The 23,761-nt window shown below is 35.9% G+C and overlaps 1 protein-coding gene across 41 annotated transcripts in view; it reads right to left on the bottom strand.

The window, feature by feature from the left end:
- The window catches only part of INPP4A (inositol polyphosphate-4-phosphatase type I A), a 250,932-nt gene that overhangs the window by 181,440 nt on the left and 45,731 nt on the right, over positions 1 to 23,761 (bottom strand). For 4 of the 41 annotated variants that reach the window (XM_056808552.1, XM_056808576.1, XM_056808568.1 and 1 more), the window contains exon 2: positions 22,453 to 22,520. The exons of the other annotated variants lie outside the window; for them this stretch is intronic. The gene's annotated coding sequence lies outside the window, so the exon portion shown is untranslated. The remainder of the gene's footprint in view (positions 1 to 22,452; positions 22,521 to 23,761) is intronic. 41 annotated transcript variants of the gene reach the window in all.

Genomic DNA, 23,761 nt, shown 5'->3' with positions numbered 1-23,761 from the left:
ATATTTTATATGCAATATAAATTATAAGCAATAATTATCAAGATTATCTGGCACTGGCTAAAACAGAAAAGCAGACAGTGGAATAGAAAGACATACAACAAAAAGTTTCCCAAGATGGTCATGGAAAAAGGAAAAGAAACTATAGATTCTAGATTCTAAAATATTTATAGCAGCTCTTTTTGTTTGGTAAAGAACTAGAAACTGAAAAGATGTCCATCAACTGGGGAATGACTGAACAAGTTGTGGTATATGATTGTAATGGAACACTATCATGCCATAAAAGATAACAAACAAGACAATCCCCAAAATCTGAGAAAGAAGGTGAAGTGAGAAAAAGCAGAAAAATGTTATGAACAGTAAAAACAATAAGGTATGATGATCAAGTGTGAATGTGGCAAGGCAAGGATCCAGGACAACTCCAAGGGACTTATGATGATCGAAGAAGGCACAGAGTCTAAATGCAGATCGAAACAAACCATTCTTCACTTTCTTTCCTTCATGAATATATTTTTCTATTGTAAACAATATAAGTCTTGTTTCACAACATAATGAATATCATAGTACCTGACTTCTTGAGGAGGGAGGAGGGAGAGGGAAGGGGAAAAAAACAAAGAAACTGATTCTGAGAAGACATAGCTAATGTGAGGATTTGCTTCTCCTAGATAAACATATTATCATTTTTACATATTCATAATCAATATGTATTATGTTACATATTATATTTTACATATATAAATATTCTTAAATATTAACCCAAAAAGGGATAAATGAGAAAATGTTATAAAAAGTATTTATAATATAGCAAAATTTATTTTTATTTCTCTGAATTCTAAAGCAAAATGATACTTTTACAAAGAAGCATTTCCTTCATGATTAACATAGTTACCATGGAAAACAAACTGACATTTAAAATGTAACCTTCTGGATTAGAGACTTTCAAAATTATATTAGCATTTGGGGGGAAACCAGGGGAAGGGAAAGGTGGCAGGTTGGGCAGTGAACTACAAAATGTACCACTGGAAAAAGGAAGGGAAAATCAGGTGCAGGATTATTTAGGTAGGCCTAGACGCAAACTTAACCACAGTAAAAAAAAAAAAAAATCAGTTGCCACAATATAAACTGCTGTACTGTTGTCAACACATTAGTGACATTTTTCCAGGCTCTGGAAGGAAATATCTTAAAGGAGAATAATCAGCTTAGAAGAAAAAGCAGTAAATGTTAGCCAAGAAAACATCCTGAAAATCAAAAAAAGACAAAAGAAAAATCAGTGACTCCAAGAGATAGCAAAAAAATATCTTAAAGCAAAATCAAAAGATTGAAAAAGGAAAAAAAATCAAAGATTAAGTAGGCACTTAACTGAATATTTATTGACTGAATGAAAATTTAAGTGATCTGTGACAAAAAACAAATGATCTGGGAAATAGGTAAAATGACAATAATTTAAGAATCACTGAACTCTGAAAACCATGATGAAAAAAATTTGGACCCTATAAATCACAAATTTTGGTCCAAGTTTTTTAGAACCAGAGGACAAAATAAAGATAGAAAGAATCAATTACATACTGAAAGAAATGACAAAGGGAAATATCCCAGGAATAACACGGTCAAAATACAGAGCTTTCACAACAACAATAAAAAATACTTGAAAGGACAGAAAAAGGAGTTCAAATACCAAGGAAAACATCATCAAAATCACTTAAACCTCAAGAAGCTGCTCCTATAAAGAGGAGATCTTGGAAGGCAATATTCCAAAAGGCCAAAAGAGAAAGGTTTATAATCAAGAGTAACTTTATGCTGAATATAGACTAGAGCAGCAGTTGACAAATTAGCCCACCAGGCACACTAACTATATTTTAAAATGCATATAAAAACAGGAAGTGGCTAGACTTGGCACACAAGATATAACTTGCTGACCCCTGGACTTGAAGGTCTAAATACATTTCTTTAAAAAAAAAAAAAAAGAAGCTGAGCAGAACCTTTGAAATACAGAGCCACATCAAGAGAAATCCAGAAACAAATGAAGAGTCCATTTCAGACAAGTTGGGGAAATATAAAGTGGTTCAAGAGTGAATTGAGCAAAACTGGAATATTCTATGAGAATAATATTGTAAGGAAAAAAACTGTGAAAAACTTAAAAACTCTGATCATACTAACAACTATCCACATTTCCAGGAGGCCTTTGGTGAAGGATATTAGTCAACTTCTGTCAGAGGACTCATGGACTCAAGAATCAGAAAGTCATAAATGTTTGGACATGGACATAATGTGGATTTGTTCTACGTCCTTGTCTTTGTTAGAAGGATTTTCCCCACAGGTCCATTCTCTTTTTTGTTTTTAAATGGGGGGACAGAAGGTCTTGGGGAAGGCAGAAATAATGGTGTTAAAAAAAAAAAGAGGATCATGGAAACATTTCCAAAAACTTCACATAAGAGAACAGAAGGAAAGTTAAGGAGGAATCAGAGAAAAGCAGGATAGTAGGGGGTGGCACTTATTTTATGTATATATTTTAAAGCAAATATTATGGAATGGAGACTCCTAATTTCATATACAATCCTCTTCTTGTTTTGCTTTGTTTATGGAAATTCATATTTATTTTATATTTTACACTCAGGGAAAAAAAATTTTTAAGGTCATTTTGGGGCAGTGGAGTGGCCCAGTGGAAAAAGAGCCAGGCTGGAGACAGGTAGATCTGGGTTCAAATTTGACTCCTCAGGCACTTCCCTACTGGGTGACTCTGGGCAAATCACAACTTAGAACAGATACTTAGTTTCAGTTCTAAGACAGAAGGTATGGGTTAAAAAAAATTCTTAAAAATCATTTTCAGAAAAACCAACTTAGATTTTTTTAAAGAGCTATCTGATCTTTCTTTCCTCATCCATAAGAAGAGAGCACCAGACTAGATGAAATGCAAAATTGTTCAGATCTAAAAACCTATGTTAAAAATGTTTCCAATTTTTTTATCTTCAAAATATTTTAGGAATGTGATCAAAAACATTACCACTTTTATAATGCAGCAAAACATGTGCATTACACATTCAACTATAATTATGTTTATGAAAAATGAAGAGTCACCTTGGCTATTAACTCTCCCTCATACATTTTTAAATAATAGCTGAAAGTTGATCATTATTCCCCTCTCCAATCACTGTCTTATCTCAGCATTTAAACCTCTGAAAATTAACATCCCTTCAAATTATACATGATTGTACTTCTGTAGCAGCAATATAGGCAGCTCACCTAAACCACTTAGGATCTTACTTATCTCTACTTTTCTAGCAAATCTTGGCTCTTTGCTTCCTTTACTCAATCTGTCCTAACCTGATACCCCAACTCCACTGCCATGGCTGAAGTTCTTTTTTTTTCCCAGAAAAGGAAGCAATACAGCTACTCATATTCCCTGGTATTTGAATTCTGTTACTCTGTGGAAAGGAAGGACTCAAACTTTTTAGGTCCTAAATCATTTTTGGGGGGAAGGACTAATAGTGAAGCTCGAGTACAAAAGAAATTTCTTTAGCTGAATCAGTAAAAGTTGCCAATGAAATGGTAGGGATCAGAGTGTTGGGGGAGAAGGAGATATTCACAAGAATCAAGTGATTTTGGTAAAGAACTGAATAAGAAAATCTAAAATAGGAGTCTTCCATATTTTTACAGGATCTTGTTTTTGGTCCATTCACCTGTGTGGGTGTATTCTATATAATTTACTTCAAACAGTTGTGGCTGACATAGAAAAAGGCAACTCCCTGACATTAAAGGAGAGTAACAACACTTAGATCTCCCACTTGCCAATGTATTTTTAGTTTTTAATCATAAGTCTCACTTGATCGGCAATGGGTAATCAAAAAACATGTATTCTGGGACACCATGGTAGTGAAACAAAGGGAACCAAGACTTCCTCAACCAGAAGTCTCCTTTAAATCATTTAACATAATCAGTTCTCTTCCCAGTTTGCTATGGAAATTCACATTTGTTTTGTGCTTAAGTTCAGAATAAAAAATTTTTTAAAGAATGTCATTTGGGGGCAGCAGGTTGGCACAGTGTATACAGAGCCAGGCTGGAGATGGGTTCAAATTTGACCTCAAACACTTAATAGTTGTGTGATTCAATAATGACTACCAAATATATTAAGAGTTTAGTAGACTATTTTCACAGAATGCTAGAGCTGGAAGGGATATCAGAAATCATTTACTGGCAATGTAATAAAGTGGAAAGAGCAATAGATTTGGAGTCAAAAGATCTGAGTTTAGACTCTGCCATTGCCATTTATTACCAAGCCACTTAATCTCTCCCAGCTTCAGTTTCCTCATTTGAGAGAAGAGAAGAGAAGAGAAGAGAAGAGAAGAGAAGAGAAGAGAAGAGAAGAGAAGAGAAGAGAAGAGAAGAGAAGAGAAGAGAAGAGAAGAGAAGAGAAGAGAAGAGAAGAGAAGAGAAGAGAAGAGAAGAGAAGAGAAGAGAAGAGAAGAGAAGAGAAGAGAAGAGAAGAGAAGAGAAGAGGATTGAACTAGAAAGGCTTTTTAAAACTCTTTTGGCTTTAAATCTCTGAGCCCAGTCAAGTTCATCTATTTTATTATGAAGATGCTTAAACCTGGAGAAGTCACACAGTAAAGTAAATGCAAAGCCAACTTTCCACTATGGTGATTTCCCAGCAAAGCTACAAAGGGAGGCTAGGGTTTTTTTTAGTTCCACCTTCCTGTTTTCATTAGGATGTAGCTTGTGAAACACTACAGAAATATTTTCAGTTATTTCAATATTTTAAACTATTTGAATGATTATAAGCTTGAATTACATATTTAGTTTAAAAGATTTTTTCTATTTATTTTTGCTTTTTTTCTTACAAGGTTTTGTAAAATAGTGATATTTGTCTTTTTACTCCCAAATCCATGCCAGAGCTCCAAATATAAGTAACATCAAGTGACATCCCTATTTCAGGTTCCCCAACAGCACAAGGCAAATGAAAATCCTTGGAAAGGTTACAATTTAACTTTCCAGCACCATTAAATCAAAATTTGAGTTTTTTGCAAATTAAATCTGATTTCTTAAAGCAATATACCCCCAATCAAGCACATCTTTAGCTGAGGTGAAAAAATACAATATTGTATTTTCTTCTTCTAGCCTACCTACAGAAAAGCTTTCATAAGCAATTTCTTCCACTTGCATCGTGAGTATAAAATGCATGGAGTGAAATATCCCTGGGGAAGACAGATTATAATCACGATCCCTCATGATATTCCTACTATTACAGGGTTGTGAGCAGCTGGTGTAGAGAACATGGTCTCTGCGCTAATCAAGGCAACAGTAACCAAGTGTCAGCATCTCTTTGCCATTGCTTATGCATATATGTGTGTGTGTAATTTGGCAAATGACTGTTTAGTGGCTCTCGTTTCAAATGACTTTAGTGGTACCATAGAAACTGTATAATTTATATAAAAGTTTTAAAATTATTCTTCATTCCAAACTCATCCCTAAAGAAAAATTCTACCCAATGAAGCAGGTCCAGATTAATTCCCTGGTCACAGAAGATGAAGATCGCATGAGGCAGGAGACTCATTGTGTTCCCCAATTCTTTAAGGCTAACTCTTGGAGAAGTTTTGGGGATGGGGCCATAACTGTTTGTGCCCCCTCAGTTCTACATGGTCGTTTCCTAAATTCCTAAGCTCTACAATTTCTATCCTCTAGTCCTGATCTGTCCCTGTATACTGCGGGGCAAGAGTAAATGGGGGTAATCTATCTCCTTTTTGGTGTTTCTATGGTTATAGAAAAATGAAAATTTTTACTGGAAATGCTGACCTTATTCAAAGCCAGAGATTGTTAGAGCCTTTTTTCCCCTTTTCTTTCCGAAATTCATCAGGCATCTGGAATACACTCAAAGCTACTAAAATAGATTAGGAGGCTTTTACAGTTTTTAATAAGATTCTTTAGCACTTAAGTTATACTAGCTGTATTTTCTCTTGGCTCTGCAGCTAAAGTGTTAAAGGGCACTCTGGTATTCTGTAATCAATTAGAGCAAGCATTCTCTCTCTCTCTTTCTTTTTTTTAAAGATAATGGGGGTTAAGGGACTTGCCCAGGGTCACACAGCTGGAAAGTGTCTGTGGCCACATTTGAACCCAGGACCTGGGCCTGGCTCTCAATCCACTGAGCCACTCAGCTGCCCCACAAGCAGTCTCATAATGAATATGGGTTCTGTTTAGAGTTCTTTGCCAGTTTTATTAGCTCTTTAATGCCTATCATTTACTTACCAGCAATGTACAATGTACCCAACTGATATCTTGCCCCCAAATAATCTGGTAACAAGTAAAGGTTTCCATTGTAAAGATAGATATTAGAGAATATTCACTCTTACCAACAGTCCTAGAAGAACTCCCTAAAACATCACTAACTGTTAAGAAGGACTAGGATTATACGCAATCTCCAAAGAGGGTTATTTTAGGTTTAATGAAAAATTTATCAATGTTTGCTTAAACATAATTTCAATATGTATTCTTATGACAATTTCAGTCAATGCAATAAAAAAATAAATGTACTACTTTTCTTCACAAGGATAGAGAAAATCCATACAAACCTATGTAATAATTTTAGTTAACAAATATTCATTTTCTCTCTTTCTAAACCTCTAAAAGAAAAGATGAAAGAAAAGCCTTCATAACAAAAATGCATAATCAAGCAGAGCAAATTCCCGAATTGGCCATGTCCAAAAATGTTATGTCCCAGGCTGCATTGTGAATTTCACTTTTCTGTCAAGAGGTAAGTAACATGCTTTATCTTTGGTTTCTCTGGAATTTGGACTTGTTAATTATTGTCTCTTTCCCTTTCTCAATAAGAGAGGGCTACTTAATAAACATTCAATAAATACTTATCTATTAGCTGTCGGGTAACAGCTTTTCTTTCCTAGGTTTGTCTTGGGCAATATCTTTCCTTCTTTTTGTTTGTCCCTTTGTTTTCAAAAGCTTAATGATAACACTGAGAATTGGGTGACAGGTAGACACCAAAGGTGGAGGAGCAGCCCAGAAAAAGTCTCAGCAAGCCCTCTCAGCAGCAGTACTAGTCCTCCCTGAACACCCCACACACTTATGACATTTCCAATAGGAAAAAGATATGGATTAATCATGACTGAGGGCAAATCAAAAGAGAACCAAAGCATGGAACAATCATAACTCCCTGTCTTCCCTACATATGTGCTCTTGGAGTTTTCCTGAAACATACACAATAGTATTTCAACTACAAAATTTACTCTAGCTTCATTAACATTCTTTGTCCATCTGATAGGAGAAGCAAAGAACTACCCCCAAAACTTCCACTTAAAGAGAGCTCCATCCCAGCCTTCTTTCTATTAAACGTGCCCCACCCTGGGTAACTTCTTCCCCAATCACTTTGTGCCCCTTTCGATTTCTTTTTGTGTGTTGTCTTCTAGCATTAGTTTATAAACTGCTTGAGGGCAGGAACTGTCTTTATTTTTCATATCTGTACCCTCCAACATGTTAGCACACTGCCTGGCACATAATAAATGCTTACTGAATGAATGAAATGAATCTGGCCTGGCTGGGTGACAGTCTGCCATAGTGAAAAGTAAAATCAACACCCACAGGTACCAGACCCAACTCAGGAACCAAAAGAGAAGCTAAGTAATTCACTCTACCTCAGTGGGCTTCAGTTTCCCAAAAACAGGAAAAAGGAATAGGTCATTTCCAAAGGCTCTTCCACCTCTAACCTTTTACGACTACAATTTCTTTTTTTTTAATGACATTTTAGTTAAATAACAATAATGAAATATTCCCTGTAAACCTGGAGCTTTATAAACATGCTCTTACTATCACCAGAAACAGAGGAAATGAAAAACAACCATAGGTGGCTGTAGGGTGGGGATGTATAATCCACATATGGGGCACAAAAGAAAGGGCAAATCCTCTTTTTCATGTTGCAAAGCTGCCAATATCTTCTATTGATGCCCCTTTGGTATAATCCCTGCTGCATCTGTTGTACCTCAGCTGCTTCCTGTTGGGTATGTCCACTACTGCATTATATCTCTGTTTCAGGTAGTATTCAGCTATACAACCTCTTTCTTCTATTTTGAATTTGACAAATGCTAACAAACCTAAGAATGAAAAAATAAGATTGCAGATGAAACCATGAATCATTTATGTATACTTTGTCTTTAAGTATTTATTAAATTTAATACTAAATACGAAAGACATTTTTTGAAAGAGTACAGTTCAATATTAGGAAAACCATCCACATAATTGACCATATTAACAAGCAAACTGACAAAAATCACATGATTATCTCAATAGATGCAGAAAAAGCCTTTAACAAAATACAATACCCATTCCTTTTGAAAACACTAGAAAGTATAGGAATAGAAGGGCCTTTCCTAAAAAAAAAATCAACAGTATATATCTAAAACCATCAGGAAACATCATCTGCAATGGGGATAAACTAGAAGGCTTCCCAATAAGATCAGGAGTGAAACAAGGATGTCCATTATAACCTCTATTATTTAACATTTTACTAGAAACACTAGCAGTAGCAATTACAGAAGAAAAAGAAATTGAAGGTATTAAAATAGGCAATGAGGAGACGAAGCTATCACTCTTTGTGGATGATGGTCTACTTAAAGAATCCTAGAGAATCAACCAAAAAATTAACAAAAATAATCAACAACTTTAGGAAACTTGCAAGATACAAAATAAACCCACATAAGTCATCAGCAATTCTGTATATCTCCAACACATCACAGCAACAAGAATTAGAAAGAGAAATTCCATTTAAAATCATCCTAGACAACATAAAATATTTTGGAATCTATCTGCCAAGACAATCACTATATGAACTACATGAACATAACTACAAAACACTCTTCACACAATTAAAACTATATCTAAACAATTAGAAAAACATTGATTACTCATGGGTAGGACAAGTTAACATAATAAAAATGACCATCCTACCCAAATTAATTTACTTATTCAGTTCCATATCCATTGAACTAACAAAAAACTTTTTTACTGAATTAGAAAAAAAACATAACAAAGTTCATTTGGAAGAACAAAAGATCAAGGATATCTAGGGAAATCATGAAAAAAAAATGCAAAGGAAGGAGGACTTGCTGACCCAGACTCAAACTATACTATAAAGCAGTGGTCATCAAAACAATTTGTTATTGGCTAAGAGACAGAAAGGAGGATCATTGGAATAGACTGTGGGTAAATGACCTTAGCAAGACAGTCTATGAAAAGCCCAAAGATCCTAGCTTTGGGGACCAAAATCCACTATTTGATAAAAACTGATGGGAAAATTGGAAGAGAAAACAGAAGAGATTAGGTTTGGATCAACATCTCACACACTACACCAAGATAAATTCAGAATAGGTAAATGATTTGAATATAAAGAAGGAAACTATAAGCAAATTAGGTAAACACATAGTATAAACAATAGTATACATGTCAGATAATTGGGAAAGATAAGACTTTAAAACCAAACAAGAGCTAGAAAAAAAAAATCACAAAATGTAAAATCAATCATTTTGATTGCATTACATGAAAAAGGTTTTGTACAAAAAAAAACCCAATGCAACCAAAATTAGAAGGGAAGCAACGAATTGGGAAACGATCTTCATTACGAAAACCTCTGACAAAGGAAAAATTACTCAAATTTATAAAGAGCTAAACCAATTGTACAAAAAATCAAGCCATTCTCCAATTGATAAATGGGCAAGGGACATGAATAGGCAATTTTCAGTTAAAGAAATCAAAACTATAAATAAGCACATGAAAAAGTGTTCTAAATCTCTTATAATTAGAGAAATGCAAAATCAAAACAACTCTGAGGTATCACCTCACACCTAGCAGATTGGCTAACATGACAGCAAAGGAAAGTAATGAATGCTGGAGGGGATGTGGCAAAGTAGGGACATTAATTCATTGCTGGTGGAGTTGTGAATTGATCCAACCATTCTGGAGGGCAATTTGGAACTATATCTAAAGGGTGCTAAAAGACTGTCTGCCCTTTGATTCAGCCATTACACTGCTCGGTTCGTACCCCAAAGAGATAATAAGGAAAAAGACTTGTACAAGAATATTCATAGCTGCGCTCTTTATGGTGGCCAAAAATTGGAAAATGAGGGGGTGCCCTTCATTTGGGGAATGTCTGAACAAATTGTGGTATATGTTGGTGATGGAATACTATTGTGCTCAAAGGAATAATAAAGTGGAGCAATTCCATAAGAACAGAAACAACCTCTAGGAACTGATGCAGTGTGAAAGGAGCAGAGCCAGGAGAACATTGTACAAGAGAATGATAAACTGTGGTACAATCGAACGTAGTGGCAATGCAATGACCCTGAACAACTTGGAGAGATTTACAAGAAAGAACACTATCCACATTCAGAGGGAAAACTGGAGGAGTAGAAACAGAAGAAAAAACAACTGCTTGATTACACAGGTCAAGGGGATATGGTTGGGAAAGTAGACTCTAAATGAACATCCTAATGCAAACACGAACAACATGGAAATAGGTTCTGAACAAGGATACATGTAAAACCCAGTGAAATTGCTGCGGGTCAGCTAAGGGAAGAGTGGGGGGAGAATCTCCTACAGAACCAAAATGGATCAGACCAACATCAGTTGTAATGACAACCTCAACATCTATAAAGGTTGATCAAAGAGATTCAGGGTTCTATGATTCACATGTAAAATTGCATCAGACCCATAATGTTGAGTAGCCCTATGAAAATAATCAACAATCAATAACAGTCTCTATGGAAAACAAAGGAAAGCACACATAAGAGTACATATCAACAGATAGTACAGACAAGAGAGCATTGCACATGTTAAAATGATAACAGGAAAGCACCCCTGAAGCAAATAGAACAGTTCCAGGAAAAAATAAATACAGTCACTAACACAGACAAAAGGAAAATATGCATTTAAAAGTTTAGCAGCCATAGAAAAATCTCTACATATACTATACAAACTCTCTGCCTACAATAGCAACAGCAATGAAAGTAACAAAATTCTTTCAAATGAATACATAACTCAATGACCAAACGAATTATATTATATCTAAATTCTATCTCCAAAACATAACTAAAGACAGAATACAATAAAAAATACAAAAATAAATTCAAACAGCAAAAAGATAAGAAAACTTCAAATTCATAGTCTTAACAAAATTCGAAGAAATTATATTATACTGCTTACACCCACCCATGAAGATTAACATATGTAAAGCTTACTTCCACACATGAAGAACACATGTAGTGCTTAATTCCACACATGAAGAATAACTGATGAAATCTGACATGAATAACTCATAGCTTACTTCCATGTACAATGAAAATTTCAATCTTACATACATGCACATGTAAAAACCTTACACACATACATGTTCCTGATTGTTCTAGTTTGTTCCTGAATTGAGGAACACAGGACTACAATCAGGAGTGACAGCAGACAAGAGTGATATGCTGATCAGATGATGAAGGACACACACAGTTTCTACAATCAACTTCAAAGGACATGGAAAGACTTTGCAAGTTTGGACTTGTGATCATGAGGTTATGTAAGAATGCGACATACATGTTAACATCACATATACATATACATGCTACACTAAAATATAATGTAGGGAGAGATCTCATGGAATGGGTAAGTATACAACATATGCATAGTTGTGAAACATAAGTCACACTGATATATAAATTTCTGTGGGAATCTCATGTCTGTTTAGACATGAGATTGCACAGAAATCAAGAACAATGTACGTGGATGTATATATGTAAATCTGTATAGATACAACCTATGTACACATGTGTTAGTACACTAATGTACTAACAAACGAACTATATTAGAATAATTTATTAATGTTCTAATAACTAACGATAGGGACAGTTGAGAAAATTTTTTCAAAGTCTTAGGGAAGTAGGGACAGATATAAAAACTACTCAAGTATAGAAGTTACATTACATTATGATAGTAGGTTAGCAATTGTTAGTAATAGAAAAGTTTACTTACTTAAATTTATAGACATTAGGAGATAAGACAGTTACATATTCAAAAATGCTAATGGTTGAAACAGTTTAAAATTGTTACATGAGTTATTAGATCAAAACCATGTTCATGTAAAATCCCTATTACATAAACCATTTATCCTATATTCAAAGTTAGCATAGAACTAGATAGACAGAATAGCTAAGTTTAGGATGTGTTCCTTTGGGAGGGTAAAGGAATATTTAAGATAATACAGGGTTAAGAGTTAGATAATTAGAAATATAACCAAAAGGTAAGTATCATTAAAAAAAATACTGGGTGCATTTTTTAAAGAGACAAAAAGGAAGGAATGTGTAAAAGAGAAAAATTACAAGAAAATGCAGTAAGACAAGAAGCTGGAGATTGATCAGCTGTCAATCAAAGGAAAATTCCATTTGGAATGTGACCGGGAAACAATTGGAGGCAAGAGCCAACTTCTGACCTGGCTGAAGGCTTTGGGTGAATAGTGGTAACTCTGAAGGAAGAAGCTGGGTTTATCTCTGGGACTTGGGATAATCAAGCTGGAGGTGACCTGGCTGATTTGAAGGCAGAAGAAGGACAATAGTCCATATATCTTTCTCTGACTTGCTCAGTTTCATGCTAGTGACTGAATTGCCATTTCTCTCAATATCCTCCAACCTAAGACTCACTGTAGATAATAGGGAAATCCGACCCCCCTTACCTCTATCCTTCATCTTTTCCTGTTTTCCCCAATAAACCCTTACTTGAGATAAAGAAGAGAAAAGAGTATTTTCTCTGAAACATCATATTTCACCCTGGGTAACTTAGACGGAGGCTGAAGAAGAAGGGGAAAGGGAAAATTGAAGGGAAAAAGAGGGGAGGGAATTGGAAGAGGGAGGAAGGGAAGCATAAAAGGGAGAAGGGTAAGTAAAGGGAGATAACTACCTGTAATATTTATTGGGAAAGATGGGTGGATATGTAGAACAGGGGATGTTGAAGGTTTGTAGCAGGGAATGGAGGAGTTGAAGGGTGAGAGGGAATATGGCTGCTGGTTAGGCAAAGGAGAGAGATACCCCTGCAGAGAGGCAAAATGGGGTGTCCAAGAAATGAGCCACTTATGATAGCCTGCGGGGGTGTCTTCTTGCTGGATTGCTGCTGAAGTTGTCCCAGAGCAGCTAAACACAGACCCTCCTGAGGGACAAGCCTTTCCCAAGAATTTGATCCCTCAGCAGGAGTCCGATAAGGAACTTTTGTAATTAGATGACTGAACTGAGATTCAGCTCCCTCTATGCCCCAGAAAAGATAGTCCACTAATCTGACTGCAATATTCAAATGAGATAATTAATAACCAGTTCAGATTGGAGAGGTAACAGGGAAAAGGGAAGAGGGATGTCCCTAAATAAGGTTGGAGTCTTTCTCAGCTTTGGAGCTGAGGCCAGGCCTCACAGGCTGGTGGAGGATTTCTCTTATTCCTGTCTACGCTATATCTGTGCTAGTTTTCTTAATTTCAAAATCATAGCAGTAGACAGCAAGCAACAAGAAAAGTTCTAAACTTAAGAGTTTGTTGGGCCCGTCTCCTCAGGTTGAAGAAAATAGAGGCACTTGTTTGTAAATAACCAAATAAAATAATGTTTAAAAAAGAAAAAAGAAAATAGAGGCACACTATCCAGAGACTGAGAAGCCAAAGCTCCTCCCCCCTTCCAATGCCAGGAAGGAAGACATCTAGTCACAAGACCAACTGGCCCTCCCAGTTGCCCCTTCCCCATCAACTATCAGTCTTGTCAATTTCTCCTCTCTCTAATATTCCCATTGTTGCCTGTTCTAACACGGTGGCAGAAAGTCCAGAACTTATACTAGTTTCCTTTCCGCATATCTGATCCATTAGTTATAATTTATCCATTAAATATAACCTCCAAGGGCAATTTGGAACTATGCCCAAAGGGCACTAAAAGATTGTCTGCCCTTTGATCCAGCCATAGCACTGCTGGGTTTGTACCCCAAAGAGATAATAAGCAAAAAGACATGTACAAGAATATTCATGCTGCGCTCTTTATGGTGGCAAAAAATTGGAAAATGAGGGGATGCCCTTCAATTGGGGAATGACTGAACAAATTGTGGTATATGTTGATGATGGAATACTATTGTGCTCAAAGGAATAATAAAGTGGAGGAATTCCATGGGAATTGGAGCAACCCCTAGGAAGTGATGTGGAGCAAAAGTAACAAAACCAAGATAACAATGTACACGGAGACTGATACATTGTGGTACAATCGAATGTAATGGACTTCTCCATTAGTGGCAATGCAATGTTCCTGAACAACCCAGAGGGATCTATGAGAAAGAACACTATCTACATTCAGAGGAAAAACTGTGGGAGTAAAAACACCAAAGAAAAACAAATGCTTGATTACATTGGTTGAGGAGATATGATTGGGGATGTAGACTCTAAATGAACATCCTAGTGCAAACACCAACAACATGGAAATGGGTTCTGATCATGGACACATGCAACACCCAGAGGATTTGCACTTTGGCTATGGGAGGGATGGGGGGGAGGGGAGGGAGGAATAGAAAATTATTTTGTGATCAAGTAATAATGTTTGAAATTGACCAAATTAAAATATATAAATATATCCTCCAAGATTATCTATTACAGAGGGGAGGGAGGAAAATAATATGATACCTATAACCAAGGAATAATGTTTTAAAGGGACTAAATGAATTAAATTTTTTTTAAAAGCTAAAGAGTATATATCAAATGTGGAATGGCTAAACAAATTGAGATATAGAAGTATGTAAAGGAGTAGATGGCAGCATAGAGGCAGCAAACGTTCAGACCTCTGAAAACTCTTCCTTACCGATTACAAACAAAATGCTCCTAGGTAACTGAAAACAAGACAGAGCCAAGGAACCCTCCTGCTGAACTCAATTTAAAAGGTACACCCCCAAAAGCCTGAATTCAAGAACACTCAGGTCTAAGGGGAAGGAAGAAAGAAGGTCCTAAGACCCCTCCCCCACCTAAAGCTCTAAGCCTCCAGTGGTAGCTGGAACTACTGGAGGGGCAAGGGTGCTGGGCTGGAGGGAGTACCTTATAGGCAAAGCTGTGCCAGGCTCAGAGTGTCAAACAGGCAGTGGAAAAGCAGTTAGAGAAGAATCGCAGAGTGGGAAGACTAGTTGCAGCAGGGAAGGCACTCCATACTGCTCCCCACAAGGTTTTGGCCTCAGGGTACATCCAGCTCTGTAACTCAGCTGGACTTAATCCCATCAAGGCCTCCAGAGCACAGGAAAGCTCAAGCTCCAACATCACTTCCCCCCACAGCCTGCACTGAGAGATTTGCTGACAAACTCCAAGGGTGAAGTCTGACAGAAAAGCCCAAATTCACAAAAAAAAATGAGAGGAGCAAAAGTGCAGGCAACTGCAGGAATAAAGAAGGAATAAATATGAGGAAAACAGAAAAAGAAAAAAGAAATTACAATCGATAGCTTCTATATAGGCAATGAACAAAGAGCAAACAGAACAGAGAAGAATGAAGGAACATCAAGCAAAAACACAGAAATTCCAGCAAATTGGATACAAGCTTTGGAAGAACTCAGAATACAATTCAAAACACAATTATGAGAGGCTGGGGGGCAGCTGGGTAGCTCAGTGGATTGAGAGCCAGGCCTAGAGACGGAAGGTCTTGGGTACAAATCTGGCCTCAGACACTTCCCAGCTGTGTGAACCTGGGCAAGTCACTTGACCCCCATTACCTAGCCCTTACCACTCTTTTGCCATGGAGCCAAAACACAGTATTGACTCCAAGACGGAAGGTAAGGGTTTAAAAAAGAGAGAGAGAGAGAGGCTGAAGACAACTGGGAAAAGAACTGAAAAAGTAAGATAAGACAGCTAGAAACAGAAAACAGTGTCTTGAAAGCCAAAATTAATCCGCTTAAAAATGAGGCAAAGGAGATGAAAGATGAGGCAAAGAAGCTGAAAGATGAGGCAAAGAAAATGAAAGATGAGGCAGAGAAGATGAAAGAAGACTTCCAAAGAAAATCAGACCAGAAGGAGAAGGATGACCAAAAAGCCAGGGATGAAATCCAGTTTTTAAAAACCAGAATACAACAACTAGAAGCAAGCAACTTCACAAGACAGCAGGACACTATAAAACAAAACCAAAAGCATGAAAAAATTGAGGAAAATATAAAGCATCTCATTCACAAAACAGAGGATTTAGAAAATCATTCCAGGAGGGACAACTTAAGAATCACTGGTGTACCAGAAGACCATGACAAAAGAAAAAGCCTGGACACTATACTACAGGATATTATGCAAGAAAATTGCCCTGATATTCTAGAACAAGAGGGGAAAGTGGAGATTGAAAGAATCCACAGATCACCTCCTGTACTTAACCCCCAACTGACAACATCCAGGAATATTATAGTCAAATTCAAGAACTATCAGACAAAGGAAAAAATATTACAAGCTGCTAAGAAGAAGTTATTAAGATACCAGGAAACCACAGTGAACATTAACACAGAATCTGGCTTCATCTACACTGAAGGACCAAAAGGCACGGAATATGATATTCCGGAAAGCAAGGGAATTAGGTCTACTACCAAGAATCAATTACCCAGCAAAACTAATCATATTTCTTACAGGGGAAAGTATAGACATTTAACAAAATAGAAGAATTCCAAGCATTTGTAAAGAAAAGACCAGACCTGAACAGAAAATTTGATGCCCAAGCCCAGAACTCAAGAGAATAATCAAAAGGTAATTAAGAAAGAGGGGGAAAAGGAAAAACAAAAGCAAAAACAAAAAACAACTTTTTTTTAAGAGACACAATAAGTTAAAATGATATGTATACCTATAAGAAAAGAGGTCATTGGTAACTCTTAAAAAATATTATTATCACTTGGGCAGCTAAAAGAATTACACTTAGAAGGAACAGTGACAAACTGTATAGGATGAAATGACAAGACATAAATATGTATATAGATATATGTATGCATAAATACATACATATGTATATATATATATCTATATATATATACACACACAACGAGAGCTAAAAAAGAGGTTAATACTAAAAGAAATGGGAAAAGAAACAAAAGGGGGTAAGTTTATATTTCACAAAGAAGCTCATGGCAGGAGGGGGGAGAACATCAATACACAGGAAGGGTAAAGAGGTTGGAGATAGGAAATACTCAACTCTTACATGCACTGAAATTGACTCGAAGGGGGAAGAACAATCAAATACATTGGGGCAGAGAATTGATTTGTGCCCTAAAGGGAAGTAGAAGGGTAACAAACAGACTGGTGGGGAGGGAAGCAGTACAAGGGAGGGAGAGGGTGGGGAGGTAGTATAAAAAGGCTGTAAAGAAAATAAGAGGGGAATAAGAAGGGAGGAGGGTAGAAAGGGAACTAAAATAAGGGTGGGAATTAAGGGGAATGATTAAAAACAAAACATTGGTGTAGAAGAAAATAGTGAAAGAAGAAAACACAAGACTAGGAGAGGAAATCAAAATGCTAGGAAATACACAGCTGGTAATCATAAATCTGAATGTGAATGGAATAAACTCACCCATAAAAAGCAAGCAAATAGCAGTGGATTAGAAACCAAAACCCTACCATATGCTGTCTACAAGAAACACACATGAGGAAGGTAGACACACATAGCATAAAAGTAAGAGGATGGAGCCAAATCTATTGGGCATCAACTGATAAAAAGAAGGCAGGAGTCGCAATCATGATATCTGACAAAGCCAAAGTTAAAATAGACCTAGTCAAAAAAGATAGGGAAAGTAATTACATCCTGATAAAAGGCAGTATAGACAATGAGGAAATATCAGTACTCAGCATGTATGCACCAAATGGCATAGCATCCAAATTTCTAAAGGAGAAACTAGTGGAGCTCAAGGATAAAAGAGATAGAAAAACTATACTAGTGGGAGACCTGAACCTTCCTCTATCAGAACTAGATAAATCAAACCAAAAAAAGAAGAAGAAGAAGAAAGAGGTAATAGAAGTGAATGAAATCTTAGAAAAATTAGAGTTAGTAGATATGTGGAGAAAAATAAATAGGGACAAAAAGGAATACGCCTCCTTTTCAGCAGTACATGGCACATTCACAAAGATTGACCATGTACTAGGGCATAAAAACATTGCAAGCAAGTGCAAAGGAGTAGAAATAATAAATGCAACCTTCTCAGATCACAGTGCAATGAAAATAATAATTAGTAAGGGTACATGGCTATGCAAACCAAAAATTAATTGGAAATTAAATAATACGATTCTCCAGAATCAGTTAAAGAACAAATTACAGAAACAATTAATAACTTCATTGAAGAAAACTGCAATGATGAGACACCCTTTCAAAATCTATGGGATGCAGCCAAAGCAGTACTCAGGAGTAAATTTATAACCTTGAGTTCATATATTAACAAATTAGAAAGGACAGACATCAATGAATTGGACATACAAATTAAAAAAACTAGAAAGTGTTCAAATTAAAAATCCTCAGATGAAGAATAAATTAGAAATCCTAAAACTCAAAGGAGAAATTAATAAAATTGAAAGTCAAAGAACTATTGATTTAATAAATAAGACTAGAAGCTGGTACTTTAAAAAAATAAACAAATAAAATAGACAAAGTACTGGTCAAGCTAATTTAAAAAAGGAAAGAAGAAAACCAAATTGACATGATACAAAATGAAAAGGGAGACCTCACCTCTAATGAAGAGGAAATTAAGGCAATCTTTAAAAAGTATTATGCCCAACTATATGGCAATAAATATGGCAATCTAGTTGATATGGATGAATATTTACAAAAATATAAATTGCCTAGACAAACAGAGGAAGAAATAGTCTACCTAAACAATCCCATATCAGAAAAAGAAGTTGAACAAGCCATCAGAGAACTCCCTAAGAAAAAATCCCCAGGACCAGATGGATTCACAAATGAATTTTATCAAAACATTCAAAAAACAACTAATCACAATATGATACAAACTATTTGACAGAATAAGCAAAGAAAGAGTTCTACCAAATACCTTTTACAACACAAATATGGTACTGATTCCAAAGACAGGCAGGTCAAAAACAGAGAAAGAAAACTATAAACCAATCTCCTTAATGAATATAGATGTAAAAATCGTAAATAGGATACTAGCAAAAAGACTCCAGCAAGTAATCACAAGGTTTATCCACTATGACTAGGTAGGATTCATACCAGGAATGCAAGGATGGTTCAATATTAGGAAAACCATCCACATAACTGACCATATTAACAAGCAAACTGACAAAAATCACAGGATTATCTCAATAGATGCAGAAAAAGCCTCTGACAAAATACAACACATATTCCTATTGAAAACATTAGAAAGTATAGAAACAGAAGGGCCTTTCCTAAAAATAATAAACAATATATATCTAAAACCATCAGCAAACATCATCTGCAATGGGGATAAACTAGAAGCCTTCCCAAAATTTGGTCTTTTTTAAATTTGCAACACTGTTGCTACCTCCCCATATTCCTTTCCTGCACTCTTTCCCTATAACAAGCATAATACAACAAAACAAATTCTTGATTTAGTCATATCTGAAAATGTATGTCTCATTCTTCACCCATAATCCATGACTTCTCTTTCCAAAAGATATAAAGCTTCACGGGTTTCTCATTTTTTATTTCTTCAAATACAATGATATAGTGTAACAATTTATATACCATAATTTATTCTTTTTTTTTTTTAACCCTTACCTTCCATCTTGGAGTCAATACTGTGTATTGGCTCCAAGGCAGAAGAGTGGTAAGGGCTAGGCAATGGGGGTTAAGTGACTTGCCCAAGGTCACACAGCTAGGAAGTGGCTGAGGCCAGATTTGAACCTAGGACCTCCCATCTCTAGGACTGGCTCTTAATCCACTGAGCTACCCAGCTGCCCCCACCATAATTTATTCTAACATTACACACACACACACTGCCTTTAGGATATAGGCCTCGTATTTGTATAATCAGGAGAAAGGGCATGTAAGCTTAAAGTCACTTTCTGGGGTACAGTTCCCAATTACTTTCTACAATTAGTAAACTATTTCATGGCTCCATAATAGGTGTACATGTTCCACAGTCTCTTCTAATTTCTCAAATAACTTTATTTTTCTAGGTTTCTCCTAACTATAGTTTGCATTGCAACGTATTCAGCTTTGGACTTTTCATTGGAAATTTTTTAAGTTTTCTATTATAAACTGAAAATATTTTCCCCTTATAGGTTTATATTCAGTCTTATAGGGTAAATTATTTTTCATTGTAACTCTATTCCAAGATTTTCTCTCCTTTAAAGTAAATGATGTCAAATCTTGTATGATCTCACTAGGATTCCCTGGTATTTTACCTTCTTCTGGGTGCTTGCAGTCTTTTTTCTTTGGCTTGAAAGCTCTGTATTTTAGTGATGACACTCCTAAAAGTTTTCATTTTGTAATTTTGTTCAGGAGATGAAAAACAGTGGATTCTATTTTCACTTTGCCCTCTGGTTCTAATAATTCTTGGCAGTTTTTATTTATGATTTCTTCAAATATGGTAAAATGGCTTATTTTTTTTATTTTCAGAGTATCTCATCATTCTTAAATTATGGCACAATTTCTAGGTTAGTTACTTTTGATAGCAGTTGTCTTATGGTTTTTTTTTCCATTTTCTAGTCTTTTTATTTCTTGTTGTTTCCTAGAACCAAGTTATATGTCCTCTGTTCTAATTTTCTGAGAGTCTGTTTCTCAGGTGAGGTTTATATTCTTTTCATTTCTCCAATTCTTTCCTCAGGAGCTATTATTTCACATTTTTTATATCATTTTTTAAATTTCATTTCATTTCTTCCAGACAATGCTTATTATTGAGCTAAATTTTTTCCTCTGAGGCTTTATTTATAATTATCATAAAGTTATACTCTCTTCTTCTAGGCTTACCTCTTTTTGGGGGGGGGGGGTTCTAGGCATACCTCTTGAACCATATTTCTTCATAGTGTAGGATGTCTTCTATTTGTTCATATCTCCAGCTTAAATTCCTGTTTTGGAATTTTGTGACAAGGCTAGGCTTAACCTCCACCCTCTTTGAATGGAATGGTTAGGCCATGTCTGGTCTTGGCCTTGATTACCTAGATTCTTGCACCTATTTCCAACTCTCCTGATGAGTCTTGCATTTAATGGTGCCAAAAGGTTTCAGGACTTCCCCAGGGATCATAGCAGTTCAATATGCTGTGGTCTTTCAATTCCTGTAAAGTGCCTCAGACTAGACTGCTCCGTCCCTCTCTGAGATATTACAATGAAATTATTTCTCCTGAACTTTAATAGTCCTTCTCCAACTCAATCATACTCACTCTGTGAGAGGGGTAATATCCTTGTACCCCTCTCACAGAGTGAGAGGGTATAGAGTCTATACCCATATTTGTGCTTGCTTGACAAAAGAAAATTATATCCTTTCCTCTAGTGTCATTCAACCAATCAACAAGTATTTAATGAATGCTTAGTATGAGAATATAAGTAGATATATACATATGTACATAAACATGGCCCCTGTCCTTATCACATTTAAAAAGATTACACTAATAGTGATAAATTCTATCACAAGATTTCAATGTAGAAGAAATGTTAAATAATTACCTACCTCATTTTATAGAGGAAAATGAAGTCTGGTGACAATCAAGCAATTTGTTCAAGATCAGACAAATAATGAACAATGGGATTTAAACCTAGCTCCTTTGATTTTAAACCTGTTCTTGATGCTGTACCACAAAAAAAGTGCTGACTCTCATAAAGAAACCAGTAAGGGATGACAGAGTTGGTGGAATTCATTTTGAATTGCATCACTTTGCACTTGTTGATATTTAATCGTGAGAGAGTTTTTAATTCCACAACCAGAGGAAATTCCTTAAGGGCAGAGACATCATGTTTTATTTCATTTTTAGCCTCCCCAGGAAGATGACTACTCTATATACAGAAATTACTCCATACATATTTAGTACCTAACACACTGTCCTTGCTTTCTGAAGATAATGCTAAGCTATAAATGACAAAGCATAAGCTTCTTTCCAACTGATTTCCCATTACTGGGAAGGGATCTGAGTTGAGACATCAAAACACATTTGCCATATTTCCTTTAATGAACAGCAGCAAATATTTGGGAGCTGGGTGGCAGCCCACAATGAATGGTATCATTTGTGGATTATAAGAGCAATAAAACTGGCTGGTTCACATCACGACTCAAAAGCACATCACTATAACTTCAACAGTGGCTCAGCTTTACTGATCCTCATGATAATACTACTAATTAACATTTATATATAGGACTTTAAGATTTGCAAAATGCTCTACAAAGATTATCTCATTTGAGCTTCACAAGCCTTTGAGGCTTGTGAAATCTACATTTTACAGATGTGAAATCTACATTTTACAGATAAATGAATGGAGGCAGAGGGGGACTTGCCTAGGGTCACATACCCAGTACCTGAAACTGGATTTGAATTTAGGTCTTCCTGATTCCAAGTCCAGAGCTCCATCCACTGAGTCAACTGGCTGCCTCAATAGGGAAAATAGAAAAATTTGCTTTTAGATGCCACTTTAAATCAGAGGGTATATCATAAAATTATCTGGATATTTGGAAGAAGATTTCTTCCAACTAACCAAAGATAAGTGATAATGGATAAATAGGAAAAAATGGCTCTGTAATGGGGATGGAAACAGGAGGGAAAGGTCCTCAGAACTACATGAAAAGTGTTACAAGAATGGATAAATATATATTATATGTATATATAGCATATATACATTTGTTTTTATATAGCATAATGTTTATATAGCAGATACATAATATTTTTTTCTTGACTCTCATATTTGTATTTTAAGTTACAGTGCTATAATTTAAAGGAGAAAAAAGAAGAGGGAAAAAACATACTGGGGGAGCGAGGTGTAGATTGGCACTCAAGTCAGCAAAGCCACAGGTTTGTGTCTCTCATAGAAAACTGAGTCACTCAGACACAGGTTTCATACAAAGCCTCCTTTAACTTGTCCCAAAAGCTTTTCTTCTTTTCTTCACTATGGATCATAACTTGGCAAAATGTTCTTAGTACATTTTGTGCTTTGAATAGGCCTAAAATTGCTGTCCTATGTTCCTACACATCATAGTCTCTTTTCGCTAAGCATTTAATGAGAGGGCATGAAATATAAAAGATCACAGATTTAAACCTGGAAGAAACCAGGGAGGCCATCAAGCCCAAAACTCTCATTTCATAGAGGGAGAAACTGAGGCTGAATGGTTAAGTGATATGCCCAGGGTCACAGAACCATTGTGTTTGAGAAGGGATTTCTACGCAAATGGAAGTATTCCACAAGTAGGTTCTTTTTCTGTAGGAAAGGATTTTTTCTGTAGTAGAATATTCCACTACATCGCACTCCCCATCAAGGGATAACTTCAGATTGAGGAAGGCTCTGGATTTGAGCTTAGGGCTTTATCATCAGGGTTGGCACTAATGTTTATTGCTTAACAAGTTTAGTCACCCATGCACAATGCTGCTTGACCACAGATAAATAAATTACTTAACTTTTCTCTGCTCCCCTCTCCAACAATTTTTTAGGACTTAAATTATAGAAAAATTGTCACCTATTCTAGAGAACATTTTGGAGCTATGCCCAAAGGGCTATGAAACTGCATATTCTTTGACCCAGCAATATCACTCCTAGATCTGTATTCCAAAGAAATTTTTAAAAAAGAAGAATGGACCTTTAGGTACAAAAATATTTATAGAAGCCCTTTTTGGTGG

The sequence above is a fragment of the Monodelphis domestica genome, chromosome 8, assembly GCF_027887165.1.
Source record: "Monodelphis domestica isolate mMonDom1 chromosome 8, mMonDom1.pri, whole genome shotgun sequence".
Lineage (NCBI taxonomy): Eukaryota > Metazoa > Chordata > Mammalia > Didelphimorphia > Didelphidae > Monodelphis > Monodelphis domestica.
The sequence above is the reverse complement of the archived record's forward strand: the minus strand, read 5'-3'. Positions and strand labels throughout refer to the sequence as shown.